Source organism: Ceratina calcarata, unplaced genomic scaffold, assembly GCF_001652005.2.
Source record: "Ceratina calcarata isolate Rehan_Ccalc_2016 unplaced genomic scaffold, ASM165200v1 scaffold188, whole genome shotgun sequence".
Lineage (NCBI taxonomy): Eukaryota > Metazoa > Arthropoda > Insecta > Hymenoptera > Apidae > Ceratina > Ceratina calcarata.
Window position 1 is genome coordinate 231,021 of NW_017140295.1, and position 8,242 is coordinate 239,262.

An 8,242-nucleotide genomic window follows, 5' to 3' on the forward strand; every position below is an offset into this window, starting at 1 on the left:
ATGTTGAGTCGATAGCGAAATCATGCTTAGGTGAGTAGAAATTGAGACATTTATTATCTTTTAGTGTGTGCAGCAAATCTGTGGTTCATACGACAAAATCGAAATTGAATGAAATTTTTCGTGTCAACGACGATATTTCGTTGGACGTGCGACGGTGGCTTTAATATTCGCATCGCTAGAGGATTGTCTTAAAATACATTTATAAAACGTAACAAATGGTTTAATTTCTTTTCAGAAATCCTATACGTGAGCCTAGGCAAAATGCTGTTCTTTTTATCCAACTTTTTGTGGTTGAGGGTTGATCAAATGTGATTTCTTTTTAAATAACTTTTGGTCTTGTTTCATAAGATGGATCATTTCTAGATTTGTTTTGCGGGGTGCGAATTGTATCAATTTTTGCTGAATACTTTTTAACGCAGAGATATGAAATAATTTGACGATCCTGGCGATCATCCTTCTGGGTCGATGCTTTCAACCATTATCTCCGCTATTTCCATGTGACGTATGTGAGAATTCTTGTTACAGTTTTATTGTTTTTTTTTAGTGAATACAGCAAATCTGTGTTTCATATGATAAAGTTAAAATTGAAAAAAGCATGCGACCAATTCTAATCAAATACGATTTTTTTTTTAAATAATTTCCCTTTTTATTTTATGAGATGGATCACATCCAGTTTGTTTCGCCAGATACTATTTAAATAATTTCCCTTTTTGTTTTATGAGATGGATCACATCCAGTTTGTTTCGCCAGATACTGGTTCTACCAATTTTTTCGGAATATCATTTAATGCAGAGGTATGAAATAATTTGATAATCTTGGCGTTTAAAACGATTGAAAACGCGGCGTAAATTATTGAAACGAATGGGATATCAGGTGACAGATTATTTTAATTTTATGCATGCAGATTGTACGGAATAAATGCCTGCAATTTCGTATTTCGAGATAAAAAGCAAATACGCTGTCGCGGGTTAAATATATTCTTTTTTATACGGGCGATATTTTGGACAAAATTTCTGTGCTAATTGTAAGAGTGGTAATTGTTCTAAAACAGGTACGTCGACAGACGTGTCACGGTGAAAAATCAAATATACCATACAAACAGGTACGAATAAAAATACCGCAGAGAGTAAAAATATGTCGTAAATGTGAATAAATACAATGCAATGGAAATTATTACATATTGTTGACTTTTTAAAATATTCGTGTTTCAATATCAAATTGGAAAAAAATATCCCGGTGTACAAGATTTCTCGCAAACATGGATCTTTTAAGCCCCTTTTATTTACTCATATCACATATATACTCTATGTATAAGTTTTCATAATTAAGGTAGATTGACCTTTTAATTATTTTTTGTAATATACGCACGATTTTCGGACATAAAGTGACTGTTTGCTGACCGGCGAATGGTCAAATCTGACTTCAGATTTGCAAAATTGGCGAAAATACGAAAAACTGCGAAAAACCGACCGTGCGTTACAAAAAATATGGTGTGCACCAAAGGCTAAGTGGGTTTTTTAGACCGAGTACTGAGGTCTAAAAAAGCCCACTTCACACAATATACTATTGTCTCTAATGTAACAGACTTCCCATTAATCGTATAGTTACATATAATTTCCTACGATTACAGTGCAATTGCTAGACATCGGATTTTATCCACTTATAGAAAAATTATGTCAGCAGTGAATATAAAAAATATTTGCCATGTTCAATAATATGTGACATGATAAAAGGATCGTTTATTTAGACATTATTCAATGTTCATACGATAAAATAAATGTCTATTTAGAATGCTTTCTTTTAACTGATACCATGAATGTTTTAGTTTGCATAAAAATCTGCAACCCAGTAAGTGCCATAGAAGCGTTCGAAATAGGAATGAAATTTACATAATTCACCCAGAGGCGACGAATGCGTTCGGTTATGATTAAAGAACGAATAATGTACGATTTCTATATTCGTTCTCTCTTGTAAATACTTCTTCATCCAATAAAATATAATTAAAAAAACTGATATTTTCCGGACATCTTGCAGCCAGCCAGCTTGCAATTAATAACGACAAGGAAATATGACGCTTTCAAGTGGAAGGCGGCGCGCAGGTAACTGGGCGAAGGATGAATGAAATAAAAAGGGTGGAAACTTTTATTTTCCGATGCACTTACTTAACATGGCAAACTTACAAACTCCCCAGGTGCTTCACACGCCCCCAATAACAACGAACTTTCGTTTCTCTGTGAGGCGCGGCAAAGTAGAAGTAATGAATCCGAGAGGACTTCTTAAGCTAGTTTAAGGTTCATCACAGCCAACTGAATATTTAACAATTCCGTTGGGGAACTGCCGTTCGCGAGTCAGCTGATCTGTTATCGGCAAGTTAATCTCAGTGTTTCGTGCATTATCGTAATTACAATGCATGTCAATAAATGTCTTTATTTCAACAAATTTTTATTCATGAAAATATAACAATCAAAGCTGCTGCACACTATTTTGTACCTATTTCATTAGGTGATTATACGGTGTTGTTCATTTGGATAATCTCGAATAGTCATCATAATGTAATTATAAAATGTCCTAATTTCGATAAATTTTTCATAAAAACATATAAAGATCAAGGCTGTTCCATAAAAATCTTGTGTCTATTTTATTATATGATTATTTTACTTTTATTTATGTTCGATGGATTAGTTATTGCCAACAATTTAATTAATATTTGATTATGCAACAGAACGAGTTTGTCAAGAAATTGAATGTCCAAGAGAAATAAATACGCCCTTTGTGAAGAAGAACTGAATTCATTAAGTAAATGGTTGATTCTTCATTTCTGGCAAAGAAAGAACTAATAGAAACGTCGTGAAAGAAACCTCTTCGCTATTCAAATGGAGCGAACTTGTGCTTCTTGTAACAATATATTTCCTGACTTTTTTACGTGCTATAAAAAAGGAAGCTTGAAAAGTGGCGTCGCGTCGTGATTAAGATTGTTTTAACTTAATTCCTTAGACATATTCATTAAGTTGTTTAAGAAGATGAATATAAATAACAAAGACAACTGATAAATGGTCGGGAACACTTTTGTGAAATTACGAGGTAAATGTCTCAGTTTCTGTTCACGTCACAATTTCTACTCACTGGCCTATAATTCTAAAACAACATATAATGTGATGGAAAAATATGACAGTGATTAGAAATTGGGACATTCACCTTACTTAATTGTTCGTCGTGTAAGATGAAAATTGATGACAATAATGCGAATCATTTGAACCTTTCCTGATACCCTCTGTTTCGAAGAAGAATCATTCTAGTGAGCGGAATCGGTCGTTCCTCTCCGACGTGGCAGTCAGATAACGGGTCGTCGCGTCGAGGGAGGGTTGGCCGAAAATTTTTTGAAGGTCCAGAGAGAAGGTCCGTAAAGCTCGTGAAAGGTTTAAAGATAACGGGGCTCGTTCGAAATGACATACGCGACGCGTACGTCTTACGGGTCACCAGCGTCGCCCGGCCGCACATAAGAACTCGCGGCGAAGATAGTTCGGGGGTGGTGGGCGAGGCGGAGAAGAGGAGCGAACCGCTCCGCTCGCACGGTTCGTCCGCGCGGCCGCCGACTCAATGTACCAGAGGAAATCGCTGACTTATGGCTTCACCGGGGAGTCGTAGCTTTTTTCATAAACCCCCAGTCAACCCCCAACCTCGCGACTCTTTTACATTGTACCCAGATTTCAGCGATTAATTTTCCCCCATTGTGCCGCGGCGCATCTCTCGCCACCCCCGGCCAGTCGCCTCCCCCCCTCGTCCCTTTGCCGTCGCCGCTCTTTTCCGCCCCTTTCTCGATCGCTCTTTCCCTTCCCCGTTCACTATCTTTCTCCCTCGCGCTCTTTTCATACCCTACCGTAACGGCAGCAAGCGTTTTCAACCGCGGACCAAGCCTCACGGACGCGTCCCTCTCTCGCCTCTTCACGGCAGCGATCCGCAGCGGCAGCCTATGCCTGCGCTTCCTCTTCCTGGGTGCACAGTCAGTCCGCATTGTCATTGGCAAACAAATCTCAATGGTAGTATTAAAAGTATCCGCTCTAATGGAACCTAGTATCCGTTCTACAAAAATTCCTCGTCCCATCTGTACGCGTCCCATTTCTACACCCCCTCTAAACCTTCCCTCTCCGTCGACTCTTTGTTTCGTACGCTAAACCGTTTCTCTCTAGCGCGCCGCGAACAGGGATAGCGTATGCGTGCGTACCACGCGAAACCGCGAGGGGACGCGAAAATTTCTGCTAACGTCGAAATAATTACTCGACTGGCAGTCGCGTGGTAATTGTCTGCCGTAATCTACGTGGTTAAACGTGAGAGAGAAAGATCGGCTAGGCAGCTAAATAGTGCGTGGGCGACTGGGATCTCGTCGTAAGGATTCGGCGATCATTATGTCACAGCGAACTACTTCCGCATCGCGCTACTCGAGGAATATCGATTTTTGGCTAATCGCCGCCGTGTTGCGGTAGGTTAGCGACGCGCGAAATTCGCGAATCGCAGGCATGACTATTTTCTCGTGCAGAATTTTGATATACGTTTCTACAGTAACATATCTTTGTATCAATTTTCTATCAATAATTAGTAGCTAATTCGTAGTCACAGGACCTCATTTCCATATAAAAAATACATATTGTTATACAGCTAGGAAGTCAATAATTATTAGACTTCATGTTCCCATTTTCATTCTACTGCGAGTATACCCTAGATACATATGACTAATTACGAGAAAATGTGGGTCGTGTCTCTTCTGGGAATCCTGATTGTCACCGAATGTCAATTGAAGCTTCGCATCTGGGGAGCAGAATACATGAAACAAAGCATACTCTTTTGTATTATAACAGAGATTACACTATCTTTTGTTATAACATTTTTAACGGTACTTTAAAGCGAGAATTATTTTCTAAGTCAAACCAAGATTGAAACTCTTCTTTAATTTGTCCTGCACCCCTAATCGTTCCAGATTCGAACGACTAATTCTAAAATTCAAATTGACTTTTCGTCGATATAACGCGATAGTTGTACATCTTCAACTTGTGAGCATAGAAATGTACGATTATGGCGTCTTATCGCCCCAGGGCGCAATACCGGAAGCAGGGAACCATAACCATTGTTTCCACCCTTTTCGCCAAAAAATGTCGTGACTATTGTTTATTTCATGTCATCTTTTTTCCACGGAGATCGAGGAAGATCGCAATATGGGGAGGCTTGACGCAGTTTGAATACACCACGGAAAGTATTCTTAGCCCCCTTTGCGAGTGATTCAACCTATTGGCGGTAAACAATGTCTTAAAATCCGAGTGTTCCTTCCGTATTTCGCGAACGAGTAAATGTGAAACGTTTGAAACCGGTAGACGGACCTAAAATCCGTTCGAGCCACCAGGTATTTCGCGTTAATGTTCTCAGTAAAAGCAGAAACTGAATTATGCAATCGAAGCGGAGAGATTTCGAATATCAACGTATCTTTCTTCATTTTTACTTTACCGCTACTATACAGATTATACGTGTATATTATGTATACAGATTAGGACAATGATTTTCGACTCATTTTTTATTGTGTTAGTTTTCTCTATAGAGCACAAAAAAATTTTTAATCATACAGGGTGCTTTAGGTAAAGAAGGTCATTTACATATTTCTTCGATTTTTTATGTTATGAAAACGGTAAGTAGCGTTGAAAACAAAAGGAAACCAAGAATTAAAATTAATTTAATTAAATTAAATATAATTAAATAATTTAATTAAATAAAAATTAAATTAATTAATTAAGGCGCAAGAGCGCCTTTATTCTAACCTGATTCTCAAACAAGTAAGATGTAAATATTTTCGTTTTATATTTATAATCACACATTTCATGGTGATAATGGATTTGTTAAACTTCCAAGAATAAAAGCTCATTCCTTGATTTAACTTTACTTATACATAAAGGCCTTAGGAGAAATCGATTTCCTTCCTTAATTTGAAAATGTGTATGTGTATGAATATACCTCGTTTTAAACACGTTATTAAGATGCAAGGCGATATTAAAGGGGTAGACTCTGATACGGACGCGATAAGTCAGAATGTCAATGTCACTCTCAAAATTAGCCAAAAATATGGATTTATGAGGCACTTTTCTTTATGTAAGAAAATATTTGGGTCGTCAGATACGTGTTTGGAAAGACGAAAGACAAATCTGGCGTGCTGTGATTATGGTTTAATCAGAATATGCTAATATATAGCAATATGAGCGTGACAAAGTACATTACAAATCGTAGTTACGATGCCTCCGTATATAAGCAATTTTATACCGAAAAGAGATTATTCTGAAAGAAATAAAGACTAAACCATACCAAATTTAACTTTGTTCTATTCAAAGAGGTACCTGACGACCCAAACATTTTTTCATATAAGGATGAAAAGCGTAAAACCACATTGTGCACTACTTTCGTTTGGTTATCAATAAAAAAGAACAAAAAACATCAAAATTTTATTAACAAATATTTGAAAAGTCGCGCAGTTGCGCTAACCCTGTAATATAGGATTCAGTTCCTCAACTGATATTTGGGCAATTGTAAAAAATCTGTTAATATTTAATCAAACATATTAATTGAGCATTGAGAACAGAAGGCATAGATTTTACCTCTCTAGAGGAAATTAACGCAATCAAAAACAGGTCTAGATTCATTGTCCCAAGCGTACGAGCGGTTATATGTCCATATACATATACATATGTGTAGGTACACCAACGCGACGGCCGTCACGATGCGAATCTAAATCTCCGGCGTGTATCAAAACGGTTCTGGGCGAGGGTGAGGCGACGTTACGATCTCAATCTCAGTGAGATCTTGTCGTTTTACGGTGGAAGTTGCGTCCGTTCCGTCGCGGATGGATATTGAACCCGGCCGCGCATACGAAACAACCAGAGGAGACAGCCCCCCTCGCGCAATTACGCTATTTATCGTCCGCCACGGCTGTCGTTCGATGATCCATTCCGACATTTACTCGCGCTCCCTGATCTCGATGATTGAGATCCAGGGAAAGTTTCAGTTCACCTTTCTCGCCGACTATCCTATAAAGCGCTTCTCCACCGTATAATATTGCTTTTCTTACATGTCTGTTTTGCTGCATTAGTCCGCAAATTGATAAGTGAAAGAAATAATTTCAACTCGTTTCCGGACAAGTAAAAATTGGAAACCGTGTTCAGTCTTTGTGAATAGGACGATATGAGTTAGGGAGTGGAAAGCAGATTACCTAGCCAGTATCAAGTGACTCGCAAAATAAGGTTGAATCGTTTGCACGTAACTTTTCAAGAGTGGTGAACATTGTTTGAGAGGGATGCAAGGAACTCAATTAAGCGGATCGGAGCTCTCGACGACAAAACAGTAGCTGGTTCCGATCAGTCAAATTAAAAAGGAGTCTAAGGAATGAAACGGAGGACCAGTGATCCATTGGCAGACCGAGAAAGAACACGGCGAGACGCAGCGGAGCATTTGTATTAGCATTCGTTCGATCGGTTCTCGACCATTGTTCGCCGGGGTAGTTTTCTCCCTTCAGGGTCGACGGGCCAGACGACAATCGTCTTGTTAATTAAACAGGACAGTCGCTCTTACGCATTACCTCAAATCCAGGCCGAGTTCGTGGGTGTCTTTTAACTCACCGTGACAGAGGCAGGAGCTCTTATGCAAACCGCAGAGTCCGAGTAGAACCGCTCGGCTTGGCTCCGCGAGTCGGAAGAAGCTTATTATGGTCATTTGCCTCCCCCGTTTAAGTGGATGTACTGAAAATTGTCGTAAACCCTGAAACGACGGTGTCGCTACTCGAAAACGACAAGCCGACTATCTCTTAGTTACACTGTATACATTGTTGGCAATGAAACGAATCCCGCGAAACCGTGACGTTAACGCGAAACCAGTTTTTCTTCCATTTTTCAGCGGACTCCTTTATACTTAACTCCGGACACCGTTATATTTTTCATCGTTCCGTTGTTGTTTCATTTGCGTTGTCAGAAAGAATGTAATTTCGGTTTTTACAAATACATAGCATTATAAAAACAGAAATTACTTTCTTGCTAGTATATCTTCAGTGAACAGTTAAGAAAAAATCAAAGTAGTAAGAATATCCTCATTAAATCAATTTCACTAATAACAAACTGTTTCTAGTGTGATATACTATGAATATATATTTATATTGCTTTTCCTTTCTATAATTGAAATTCTGAAGAAGAGTTAATGTGTTTTGTTCATATCATTAGAC